Raw genomic sequence first — 9634 nt, forward strand, 5'->3', positions numbered from 1 at the left:
CCAAGTGCTGGCACTCGCTGACTCCCGAAAGCTGTTGGGTTCCTGTTTTAAGTGAGGAAAAAGGCCACGGGCTAGCAAATGCCCTGCCAGGCCATCAACAGCCTTGTTAAAAGTGCCGCCTAGAAAGACAAAGAGTCAGCTGACTGCCCCCAGGTGCCAAGATGCATGGAAACATCAAGCTAAGACCTCCAGCAGACCTAGGCTTGGCTACAGACTCTCAGGGAACCCAGAACGCAGCATGGGAGCAATCCATTTCTTTACTTCTGGACACCAGAGCCACTGACTCGGTCCTGGGAGTTGTGGGATGTCACCTCTCCTCATTTCCCTATTGTCGGGTAAGGAGGACAGCCTTACCCACCTCACCAGATTTAATTGCACTTTCAGAGTTACTTAACAGGAAAAGATTTACAGCTAAGATAGGAGCTCATTGTCTCACTCCAGATCCACGGCCTGTGGTTCTCATATGCACACAGACAGGGCCCTGATCTTTGCCTTGTCCCTAATTCCAAAAAATAAATTCTCATGAACCACAAGCTTTTCTCTTCCCAGTTCCCTGTTCTAACTCACTGTTCAGCTAATGGTACAGGACCACCATAGAAGCAGAGTCCAGAGATCATCAAGTAAGAAACTGTAATAGCTAAAAGGTATTTACACCCCCAGACCCAAAAGTGTCTGGGCTCTACAAAAACAGACTTTATTTTATTTTTATTTAATGCTGAATGCTGTTTATTGAAGGAGTGAAGAGGTCTTAAATACAGGTTTACAGCACAATGGGAGAACCCCAGAGTGCAGAAGTTCACTACTGATGTTTTACAATCTTGCATCTAAGCTGTTAACGCCCATTATGTAGGATACACAGACAAGGAACTTCCCTTAAGCATTTAGGAGGGTGGAACCTGGCAGGGAATTAGCATAGGGAGGATATCAAGGTCAAAGTCAGCAAGCAAGGTAACAGTTACCCAAAACAGGGCCAAGAACCTACAGATCCCCCTTTTACTAAAAAATGAGCTTCTGACTTAGGTTGCGTGGGACATCAGCAGGTCACCTTACCCGTCATGGAGACACCTGCCCAGGCCACACAGGCACTCTGTCTTAGGTTGGTGAGCGCCCCCCAGGTATTACCTGTCTCTGAATACTTATTATCATATAGGCTCAATCGTGTATGAGCTGCAGAGTTAACTGCTGCCAAAGATCTCAAAAGTGGCGCTGGGCTTGCAATCTGTGTGTTTGACACAGAAAACACCAACAGAGGCCCTAACCCACCCATAGCCAGTAGGCTAAAGGCAACTGAGCCATTCCCTTCCTTAATGAGCCTTATTGCAAATTGGAGTCTAATATAACCATCTATTACTGTTAAATGCTCTCAACAATTGGTCACCTGTCTCCTGGATGCCAAACTAGTAAAGGAAACAGGTGCCTTAAAATAATCTGTCTCCGATAAAGCTTAACATGTTCCAATCTCTCTGTCTCTCTCATTAACACTAACCAATATAAGCAGAGTACTAAACACCACATATGGTCACTAATCTCATGGCTGCTTCTTAACATATTTCAAAATTCTTCCCAAGTTCTAGAAACCAGCTTAAATTCATCTGGACAGGCCAGATCTACCTCAGATAAGTGCCAACTCCCCTGGTCTGGGAACACTCCAATAAAATAAAATAATAATGATTCTTTTCTCTCTAAGCCTTTTCTGTGTCACCAGCATCTAGTCAGAGAAAAGGTTCCCAGCCACGGCCAAGAGCGATGCACATCTCCAGAGCAATGGACGGCAGACAGCCCATCATCCCACAACACCTGTCTACCTCGGAAGATGCCCCCCCTTCCCTATTCCGCCCAAGAGCCAACTGACGTCCACCAGTCAGCTGGAAGCAGTTTTTGAGAGGAACGACACCCCTATTCCCATCTACCTGCTTTTTGTATAATAAGCAAAAGTCTGGGATGAAAGGATTCTGTATATGCACAGCTTGGCACCTTATTATGTCATCAGCTTGTGACTGCATCCCCAGCCTAAAAAGTGGCCGTGCACTCCCACGCCTTCTCTCTCTGTACTCTCCCTCCACGCGGTCTCTCTGTCCCTGTCTCTCTCTGCATCTCTTTGGTGCTCTCTCTCTCCTTCTCCTAATAAAGTTTTAAAAGGTAACCATGGCTCGTGATTCCTCCGCTCTCTTCCGCCGCCAGCCAAACCGCAGCTGCCGTGGTATCTAGCCGCAACCAGGCACGAGCGCCACTCTATACCCTTCACCCACAGTCTTTCACAGTCTCAACACTGTTTAAAAGTACCAAGTCTTTCCTGAGGCTCAAGGCAATCTCTTCATTTTAATCCCCTCTAAAATAAAAAAGCAAATTACATACTTCCTGCAGTGGGCCACAAGAATATATTATGGAGATTCAGCTGTATATTAAAGCTATACCTAGAAAACTCAGGGCAATTTTCTAGAGGAAGCTATTTAACAAGAAATATTTGGTGTTATTCAGTTTTTAATATGTCAGCTGTCTTCTGCAATGAAATTCTTGTGTGCCCATATACTACTAGGCATTATGACAAACAGTTTAGCTTCTCAGACCTGCTGCTCATCCACTAGGTAACACCCACGCACAGGCTGTGGCTGCATAGACTTGTTTCTTGTACAAATGAAGCTCAGTCCATTCCCTTCCTTCAGGCCTAGTAGCATTGCAGAGCTATTGACTCAGGACAATAGGGCTTTTTGCATAACCAGGTGTAGTAAAGACTGGAACAGGATTGCTGGAAGCAGAGCTGCCTGGCCAGGGAGAAAAGAAGGCAGAGTTTCTCAGAGATGGGGGGAGGGTTGTTGGTGTGGTGGTGTAAGGAACAAGCAAGGAAAGATGGAGGATGAAGGAACAGAGGATGAAGATGAGGTCGAAAGCATAGGAGCTTAGTTAGGTCTATGACAGGGCAGTAGGTACAGACAGGAGCCGTACATAAGAATGGAGCTGAAGCTGTATAGATAGAATTTTGTCTTAGAGAAATAAAGTAATGGATGACAGAGCATGGTGTACATAGATTCCTTTCCCTCAGATTACCCCCTGCCAGACACCGGGACCCTGGGAGGGATTTTCTCAGGGCAGGCCCTTGGGAAAATTCCGTTAACTTCCAGCATATAATGTCACAGAATACACATTCCTTTTCTAAGAGAGAGAAAAGGGGGTGTAGTGAAAAAAATGCTGGACCAAAGCAAGCCTGAAATCACATAAGGCAAACTCCAAATTGTGTAGTTCTATGTCTGACATCAAACAGCTTAGATGGCCCTGCTTTTCCAGCTTTACTGACAGCAACACACTGTTCTTTGGTTCTGTTCTGTCTGCAGCCCTCCTTGCAGACACCCCATAGCTCTGGTACCTCCAACATCTTGGGGTCTCTAATGCAGTCCAAGCATAGTGCTGAGGCAGTAGCTGAAACTTACATCCGCAAACAGAAGGCAGAGGAAGCTAACTGGGGATGGGATGGGCTGTCACAGCTGCATAAAAAGGCCTCTCAGGGACTCCCTTGCAACTCAACTGGCCTCAGTGGCTCTGCTTAACTGCAGAGAAAGACTCCACAATCCCCTCACTAGTATACCCTTTATAACTCGAAAGCCAGAACTGCTTGGCCAACGCTACCAGTTGGGAAGGAGTCTGGCCTCCTCCTTGAATTACATTTGCATAAACTTCGATCCATTGCTTTTTACAAACATTCCCCAGGTCCTTTACATTACAAGGTTAGCTGGCTGGGGTTTTGCCTGAGTGCACCACTCCATTTATTCCATTTGGCATCGGGCTTCTCCTTATAGCTTTCAGCACAAGCTTTGACTCCAACATTAGAGTCCATGGTGATCTCTTTTTCCTCAAACTGTATAGTTCGTATTTCTTTTTGCCTTGTTTGCCCTTTTTCATTGTAGAATGGCATAAAAGTAATTACTAATAACCATGCAAGAGAGTCAATATTAGGCTGTTAGTCCAAAACTTTTCAATTTAGCCACAGGCAAATTCTTAGGGCAAGGGGCAGAAAACAGACATATTCTTTGCCAAAGTATCACAAGAATGGTCTCTAACCCAGTTGCTAATAAGAGAAACCTCTTGAGCTGGGCCTCCATAGTCCACATTGTTCTCAGCACTATTGTCTTCCTACTTGGAAGTGTTCACTTACATTGTCCAACTATTTTCTTAGTCCAAAGTTCCAATATCTTCCACATTCCTCTAAAAGCAAAACAAAGCAAACAACCGTATGGTGAGGCCTGTGATAGCAACAGCCCACTTCCTGGTATTGACTTCTGTCTTAGATACTTTTCTATTGCTGTGACAAAGCACCATGGCCAAAGCAACTTATAAAAGAAAGCATTTAATTTAGAGCTCACGATTCAAGAGGGTCGAATTCCACAGTCCTTATGGGGGGTGGGGGTGGGGGCAGAGCATGGCAGCAAGCAAGTAGTCAGGCATAGTGCTGAGGCAGTAGCTGAAACTTACATCTTGATCCACAAACAGAAGGCAGAGGAAGCTAACTGGGGATGGAATGGGCTTTTAAAATCTCAAAACCCCCCTTTAAAGACTTACCTCCTTCGACATGACCACACCTCCTAATCCTTTCCAAACAGTTCCACCAACTGGGGACCAAGCATTCAAATATATGAGCCTTTGAGGGACATTGTCATCCAAAATACCACAACTATTGTTTTAAAGAAAGTATTCTAGTAATAGTGCTGCGATAGATGGATGGATGGATGGGCGGGCGGACGGAAGGACAGACGGACGGATGGACAGACAGACAGGCAGATAGATGATAGATAGATAGATAGATAGATAGATAGATAGATAGATAGATAGATAGATAGATGGGGTGAGTGGGTGGGTGGGTGGATGAATGGATGAGTGGATGGATGGATAGATGGATAGACAGATAAATGGCGAGCAAGCACTTTGGTAGTTGATATGCTAGAACCCAGGTGAGACAGACTGAAGTTAGAAAAATGAAGGCAGAAGATTGAGTCACATCATGAACATGTTAGCATTTTTAAAGGAAAGTCACAATATCTTGTGTATTTGACTCTGCATACCTGTGAGAGAATTGGGAAAATCAAGAGAGTTGTGCTGTAGACTAAATGTTTGTGTGTTCCTAAATTCATGTTGAAACATATCCCACAATATGGTGATATAGCCTTTTTTTTTTTTAGCTGATTATGAAGGTCAGGGACAACAGAGAGCCCTCTTATGTTTCTGATCCTTGAAGTCACAGCAAGAAGGCAGCAGTCTAGGAACTACAAAATGAGCCTTCCCCAGATTTGTTGGCATCTTGACTGTGGAATTTGCAGCAAAGAGTTTGACTGGAGATTTCAACCAAAAACTTTAAAAAGAATTAAACCAAAATTCAAAACTTGTCCACCAAAATTGGAGAGATGGAACGAGTAGATTTAACCAGAGCAATTTATGCCACAAAATAAAATAAAAGATGTCGAAATGTGAAGGAAAAAATAGTCCATTTGAAGACACATCATCTTATACTTATAAAGTGTATAAGGATTCACCAAGTCAGTTCCCCACAGTTTGACATCTTCGGCCCAATTCTCTTTCTCTTTGTCTTTACCATATTTTCACAATTCATCATTCTTAGTTCACTTTATAAGCCTGAAGCTTAGCTTTTTCTGTGGGACTTCATTTCTTTTCTTAATGTTTTAAGATTTACTCTATTTTAGAAGACTGGAAAGAAAGCTGGGTGGTTGGAATTACCTGTGCGTTTCTAGAGTACCTGCGTTCAGTTCTCAGCACCCACATAAGGCAGCTCACAAGTACGCCTAACTCCAGCTCCTGGGCCCTGATGACCTCTTCTGGCCTCCATGAATACCTGAGCACATGTGGTATATACATACACAGAAATAAGAAAATTTTAAAAATCATTATTTTTAATTATGCATAAATGTATGTGACTGTGTGGGTGAGTTGTCATTGTCTTAAAAGCCCTGAAGAGGGCAAGAGAGCCCTCACTCAAACTCAAGTTATAGCTGGTTATGAGCTCCCCAGCCTGGGTACTGGGAACTGAACACGGGATCTCTGGAAGAGCAGCTGGTGCTCTTAAATCACTAAGCCATCTCTCCAGCCCTCTGTTTCTTATACATGAAGGGCTTTGTATATGTAAAACTATTCACATGAAATAAAACTGTATATTAATAAGTTTTATTTAATCAGAATTTTGTTAGTTTAAATCTTGAACTCAGCTATAGAACCTAAAAACAGAATAGAAGAAAAGTTTTTCTTCCCTATGGCACCTTAACTATTTCTTATTGAATTGCAAGCACTCTTTATATGTTCTTGGGTTTTTTACTCTTTTGTGCTGTTAGAGGTTGTGAATTATTTCTTCCTCCTCCTTCTCCTTCCTCTTCTTTCCCCTCCATTATTATGACATATAATTTTAAACCACTGATGATTTTGTTGGGATTCCTTTTTCTAAATATAATGCAGCCCCTCCCTCTTCTACTGCACACATGTGTGGTTTTGGTTTACACATCTGCATTTCCAATCAACTTGGGATTCGTTTTTATGCTGGCATGAACCTTCTTCTCGCATGGGAGAACCTGTAATGGTATTGAGTCCTTTGACTGGATTCGTCATTTACGAATGAGGTGTTTGGCTTCTTCTAGGTTCTGGATTGCTTCCCCCAGACTTTACACCTTATTTGTTAGGAACTTTTGACACTTTCATTTAGTAAAACAAAATTTCACATGGTATATTCTTTCTAAGTTATTAAAAAGAAATTTGTTAATGTTATATAAAAGCACCACTTGTACACTGAAATAAATGGGCACTTTAATAGTTACCACACCAATGTTTACATACACTTATCAGAAAATTATAGGACAATTTGTGCATGTCACATTCATATTACTATCCATATAAGAACAAATACACATACCATTTATTCAACTACATCAGCATAGCACACAAGGTTTCGGCTTGTTTTAAGCTTTTCAGTTTAAAGGAGACGTTAATTAAATAAAGAAAGTGAAAGTCCACGAGCTCATTATTAACAATATAAACAAGAAAATTTTTTTGAAATGTCTAACATTTTGACAACTTTGAGTTACATTTACAATATTCTACTTCCAAAAATCATAACTCTAGGGTCACTGTCAGGGTGAAAATATATTACTGTATTTTCTAAATATGCTATTAGGATTTGATATTATTTGATTTATTCTTCACATGTGTGATGTATTGGAAAGTAAAAATATATGTGGCCAATTCTATGGATTGTGCAGGTTTAGAGAGGGCACAGTTTTCTAGCAGACATTGTTCCTAGTCCATGCTGTATGACACTGGTCAGTTACCACCAGTGCTGGAACCAGGGTACACATTTACAACCTACCATGAACACTAAATGAGCATGAATTTACTTTCATATTTTTCACATGGTAGCAATACTGAAATATCACAATCTTACATTGCAATATAATTGGAAAAACTGAAAGATTAGGGAAATCAACAAAAATATCAACCTATACTGAAAATTGCACTTTTAATAAATAGGGAGAAACATCTCATCAGGAATAAATTTTTCCTAATAAAGTTTAATGCCTACTCTATCCTGATTTTAAATAAATACTAAAATATGATAAAATAGTCAATGATTAAGGACTTTTGGCTTTATTTTGTGCTGCTGATACAAAAATAATGACTATATTTAAGGCTTATTGACTGCAGTTGCCCTGAACCAATCTCAATTCTCAGTACTGTGTCATCAGTTGAAACAGACTCACTGTCTTGAAGACCATGACAGACTTCATGATATTCCATATCTGAGCCAATCACGGCCTCCTTTCTGACTCTAAGCAAAGGTTTATGTGGTGGCATGTGACCACTCAGTTCATCTGCCTTTAAGAACATATGCATATGCAATCACATATACAATCACAAACCCATCTTATTCATGCTAAATACTTGGTACTAAGAATAAATGAGACTCCAGAAAATTAAATTTATACAGTCACAAGGAATAGGCTAATCCATCTAGCAATTCTTAAAACCTGAGGTTCATATCGTTCCCAGCTTCCCTCCAATTCTGACTCAAAAATCCCCTTTTCCAGGGCATTTCCCCGTACCCTACTTCACACCCTTTTCCTTATATCCTTTATATTTAAGCATAATTTATATTAACTTCAACTTGCCTAAATTATTTTTTGGGTTTTGTAGCCTTTAACATCCAGCTAAAATGTGTTTTTTCACTTTCAAACCTCCTGCATTGTTGAGCACAGTGCTGTGTATGTATGTGTGACTGTGTGTATGTATGTATGTGACTGTTGTGTATGTATGTGTGTGGCTGTGTGTGTATGTATGTGGTGTGTGGCTGTGTGTATGTATGTGTGTGATTGTGTGTGTATGTATGTATGTGTGTGACTGTGTGTATGTATGTGTGTGATTGTGTATATGTACGTATGTGATTATGTGTATGTATGTGTGTATATGTATGTGTGACTGTGTGTAGGTATGTGTGTGATTGTGTGTATGTATGTGTGTGGCTGTGTGTATGTACTTGTGTGGCTGTGTGTATGTATGTGTGTGGCTGTGTGTATGTACGTGTGTGGCTGTGTGCACTCACACTCGTGAATGTTTCCCTACTGAAAGAATAAAAAAAACCTGAAGAACCTGGGTGTTTGTAGGGTAAAATGTTACATAACTTAACAGAAATAAGAATTGCTGTTTTTTCCCAATATTAAAAGATCTGGTTTCCAAAAGTGGATCTGTTTGATCTAGGATATCAGTAATAAAATGTCAATAATAAAAATGTAGTGGGAAACTGTTTTAAAAACTTTTATGAAATATTCCAAAAGACTTTTTGATAAATTATTATTAAAAGCACCGAACCCAAACACTTTACCTAGTATCACTGAATAGTGGTTTAATGTTTCCTATGATGTCTGAGTACAGACTTGTTTTAATTCATGACAAAGGACGCTGAGCAGGGACAGGTGTTGTGAATCAGGATAAGAAGGCCATTTGCACTAGTCAGTAGATAATACATACATGGCAATTCATTTAAAAATTCTTCTGTGGTACGTATACATGTCATATCAATCAAAGGAATGGTTTACATTAAGATGTCATAGATATCCGGAATTGTTTTGGTACTGTAAAACATGACACAATACTGAAGTTGCTATTTAACCAGAAAAATTTTGTTTATATTAGCTATTAATACTAAAATAGGATATAATAAAAAATTATTCTCAATGTGTATATTTTCAAATTTGCCTGACAGTGTCCTTTTAAGAAATCTGACAATCTGAAGTTAGGTTACATACGTTTGAATTTCACTTTCATGACTGAAATATTACTTACACAATAACAAACAACAGACAGTAGTGTTTTACTGAAGCACTCCACAGTTTAGATTTAAAGCTTCGCAATAAGACAACAAAATTCATTGTACTGTTCGTAAGTTAAATTATATATCATGTTATGTCTTATACAAAGAATAAGAAAAAATAAAAAAGAGGCATAAAATCCAGGGTCACAAATATGGGATGTTTTAGCTGTCATCCTAATGCTAATTCATAGTGAGTTCTACTTTATTTTTAAACCCAAGAAACTTTATCTTTAAATAAGACATGGACACAGAATCGGGTGTGAAGGGCAAGCCCAGAACTCC

Source organism: Peromyscus eremicus, chromosome 11 (genome assembly GCF_949786415.1).
Source record: "Peromyscus eremicus chromosome 11, PerEre_H2_v1, whole genome shotgun sequence".
In the NCBI taxonomy this organism is placed as follows: Eukaryota; Metazoa; Chordata; class Mammalia; order Rodentia; family Cricetidae; genus Peromyscus; species Peromyscus eremicus.